The sequence below is a fragment of the Oncorhynchus clarkii genome, chromosome 27 (genome assembly GCF_045791955.1).
Source record: "Oncorhynchus clarkii lewisi isolate Uvic-CL-2024 chromosome 27, UVic_Ocla_1.0, whole genome shotgun sequence".
Taxonomy (NCBI): domain Eukaryota; kingdom Metazoa; phylum Chordata; class Actinopteri; order Salmoniformes; family Salmonidae; genus Oncorhynchus; species Oncorhynchus clarkii.
Genome location: NC_092173.1, coordinates 44,193,386 through 44,197,807, shown reverse-complemented (window position 1 = coordinate 44,197,807; position 4,422 = coordinate 44,193,386).

The window sequence follows — 4,422 nt, the reverse complement described above, 5'->3', positions numbered from 1 at the left end:
TATGTATGTACTGTATGTATGTATGTATGTATGTATGTACAGTATGTATGTATGTACAGTATGTATGCATGTATGTATGTATGTATGTATTTATGTATGTATTTGTGTATGTACAGTATGTATGTATGTACAGTATGTATGTACAGTATGTATGTATGTACAGTATGTATGTATGTATGTATGTATGTATGTATGTATGTATGTATGTATGTATGTATGTACTGTATGTATGTATGTACAGTATGTATGTATGTACAGTATGTATGTATGTATGTATGTATGTATGTATGTACAGTATGTATGTATGTATGTATGTACAGTATGTATGTATGTATGTATGTATGTATGTATTTATGTATGTATTTGTGTATGTATGTACAGTATGTATGTATGTATGTATGTATGTATGTACAGTATGCATGTATGTATGTATGTATGTATGTATGTATGTATGTATGTATGTATGTATGTATGTACAGTATGTATGTATGTATGTATGTATGTACAGTATGTATGTATGTATGTATGTACAGTATGTATGTATGTATGTACAGTATGTATGTATGTATGTATGTATGTATGTATGTATTTGTGTATGTACAGTATGTATATATGTACAGTATGCATGTATGTACAGTATGTATGTGCAGTATGTATGTATGTGCAGTATGTATGTATGTACAGTATGTATGTATGTATGTATGTATGTATGTATGTATGTACAGTATGTATGTATGTATGTATGTATGTACAGTATGTATGTATGTACAGTATGTATGTATGTTTGTATGTATGTATGTATGTATTTATGTACAGTATGTATGTATGTATGTACAGTATGTATGTATGTATGTATGTATGTATGTATGTATGTACAGTATGTATGTATGTATGTATGTACAGTATGTATGTATGTACAGTATGTATGTATGTATGTATGTATGTATGTACAGTATGTATGTATGTACAGTATGTATGTATGTATGTATGTATGTATGTATGTATGTATGTATGTACAGTATGCATGTATGTATGTATGTATGTATGTATGTATGTATGTATGTATGTATGTATGTACTGTATGTATGTATGTATGTATGTACAGTATGTATGTATGTACAGTATGTATGTATGTATGTATGTATTTATGTATGTATTTGTGTATGTACAGTATGTATGTATGTATGTATGTATGTATGTATGTATGTATGTACGTACAGTATGTATGTATGTATGTACTGTATGTATGTATGTACAGTATGTATGTATGTATTTATGTATGTATGTATATATGTACAGTATGTATGTATGTATATTATTGTACTGCTCTAGGGATATCATTTACTATTATGTATTGATTTTTATCTTACATTTTTGTATTCTTTATGCGATGTGCAATGCAGAGAAACCAGAAGAAGAATGATCATTTAATTAACACAGTGAATTATTCTAATGTTTGTTTATGCGTCAATTAATGTCATAAGGGATGGGTTGCCAACTGACGATTTGACCCGAGATTAAAATGTAATTTCATTCATGCAGCCTGTCAGCACTATAGCCTCACAAGCCTCAGCCCACCATTGGCTCTTACATGTTCTTCCCATTGTCTCTTCCCCCCTCTCCATTGGCTCTGACATGTTGTCTCTTCCCCCTCTCCATTGGCTCTGACATGTTGTCTCTTCCCCCTCTCCATTGGCTCTGACATGTTGTCTCTTCCCCCCTCTCCATTGGCTCTGACATGTTGTCTCTTCCCCCTCTCCATTGGCTCTGACATGTTGTCTCTTCCCCCTCTCCATTGGCTCTGACATGTTCTTCCCATTGTCTCTTCCCCCCTCTCCATTGGCTCTGAAATGTTCTTCCCATTGTTTCTTCCCCCCTCTCCATTGGCTCTGACATGTTCTTCCCATTGTCTCTTCCCCCCTCTCCATTTCCTGTCATGGTCTCCTTCCTGCTGCTGCTGACAGCACTGTTGGTGTGACACAATAACGGCACGAGGGAGACGGAGAGAATTTACGCTCTCCGTTTCAACATGCTTCCATGCCTGTGTGCTACCCCCCCCCCCCCCCAAACCCCTGCACCTGCCTGCTAATACAACATGGGCTGAGGGGAAACCGTCCCCGATGCATGTTCCCCCCGTGTCCTTTTGTGTGTGTGTGGGGGGGGGGGGGGGTGAAGCCCCCTCTGACTTCCCCGCTTCCAATCCTGAGCCTCCTCCCTCCACGTTTTAGATGATAAATCCCGTTCCTCTCTACTCTCTCAACTGGATGAAATCTCTCCTCATTAAATATTAAAAGGATGGAGGGAATATCGAGGTATGGCCTCTCTTCCCTAACCTCCTCCCTCGTTCAATCTGCCATCTACCCCTTCCCTCTTTTCTGGCATCTTCCTTATATTCCTCCTTCCACTCTCCGTGTCCCTCCCGTAATACCTCCTATCTCTACTACCTCCTCCTCCCTCTGTCTCCACTACATCCTCCCTCTGTCTCTACTACCTCCTCCTCCCTCTGTCTCTACTACCTCCTCCTCCCTCTGTCTCCACTACCTCCTCCCTCTGTCTCTACTACCTCCTCCTCCCTCTGTCTCCACTACCTCCTCCTCCCTGTCTCCACTACCTCCTCCCTCTGTCTCTACTACCTCCTCCTCCCTCTGTCTCCACTACCTCCTCCTCCCACTGTCTCTCCTACCCACCCACCCTCTGTCTCTACTACCTCCTCCTCCGTCTGTCTCCACTACCTCCTCCCTTTGTCTCCACTACCTCCTCCTCCGTCTGTCTCCACCTCCTCCTCCTCCCTCTGTCTCCACCACCTCCTCATCCCTCTGTCTCCACTACCTCCTCCTCCCTCTGTCTCCACTACCTCCTCCCTCTTCCTTCTGTCTCCACTCCCTTCTCCCTCTGTCTCCACTACCTCCTCCTCCCTCTGTCTCCACTACCTCCTCCTCCCTCTGTCTCCACTACCTCCTCCCCCCTCTGTCTCAACTACCTCCTCCTCCCTCTGTCTCCACTACCTCCTCCTTATGTCTCCACCACCTCCTCCGTCTGTCTCCACCACCTCCTCCTCCCTCTGTCTCCACTACCTCCTCCCTCTGTCTCCACTAAACTCCTCCTCTCTCTGTCTCCACTAAACTCCTCCTCCCTCTGTCTCCACTACCTCCTCCTCCCTCTGTCTCCACCTCCTCCTCCATCTGTGTCCACGTTCTCCCCCCTCTTTCTCCACTATCTCCTCCTCCCTCTTTCTCCACTACCTCCTCCCTCTTTCTTCTGTCTCCCCACTCCCTCCTCCCTCTGTCTCCACTACCTCCTCCTCCCTCTGACTCCACTACCTCCTCCTCCCTCTGTCTCCACTTCCTACTCCCTCTGTCTCCACTACTTCCTCCGTCTGTCTCCACCTCCTCCTCATCCCTCTGTCTCCACCACCTCCTCCTCCCTCTGTCTCCACCACCTCCTCCTCCCTCTGTCTCCACTACCTCCTCCTCCCTCTGTCTCCACTACCTCCTCCTCCCTCTGTCTCCACTAAACTCCTCCTCCCTCTGTCTCCACTAAACTCCTACTCCCTCTGTCTCCACTTCCTACTCCCTCTGTCTCCACCACCTCCTCCGTCTGTCTCCACCACCTCCTCCTCCCTCTGTCTCCACTAAACTCCTCCTCCCTCTGTCTCCACTAAACTCCTCCTCCCTCTGTCTCCACTACCTCCTTCTCCCTCTGTCTCCACCTCCTCCTCATCCCTCTGTCTCCACTACCTCCTCCCCCCTCTGTCTCCACTACCTCCTCCCCCCTCTGTCTCCACTACTTCCTCCTCCCTCTGTCTCCACTACCTCCTCCCTCTGTCTCTACTTCCTCCTCCCTCTGTCTCCACTACCTCCTCCTTCTCTCTCCACCTCCTCCTCCCTCTGTCTCCACTAAACTCCTCCTCCCTCTGTCTCCACTACCTCCTCCCCCCTCTGTCTCCACTACCTCCTCCTCCCTCTGTCTCCACTCCCTCCTCCCTCTGTCTCTACTCCCTCCTCCCTCTGTCTCTACTTCCTCCTCCCTCTGTCTCTACTTCCTCCTCCCTCTGTCTCTACTTCCTCCTCCCTCTGTCTCCACCTCCTCCTCCCTCTGTCTCCACTTCCTCCTCCCTCTGTCTCCACTACCTCCTCCTCCCTCTGTCTCCACTACCTCCTCCTCCCTCTGTTTCCACCACCTCCTCCCTCTCTCTCCACCTCCTACTCCCTCTCTCTCCACCTCCTACTCCCTCTGTCTCCACTACCTCCTCCTCCCTCTGTCTCCACTACCTCCTCCTCCCTCTGTCTCCACTAAACTCCTCCTCCCTCTGTCTCCACTAAACTCCTCCTCCCTCTGTCTCCACTACCTCCTCCTCCCTCTGTCTCCACTACCTCCTCCTCCCTCTGTCTCCACTAAACTCCTCCTCCCTCTGTCTCCACT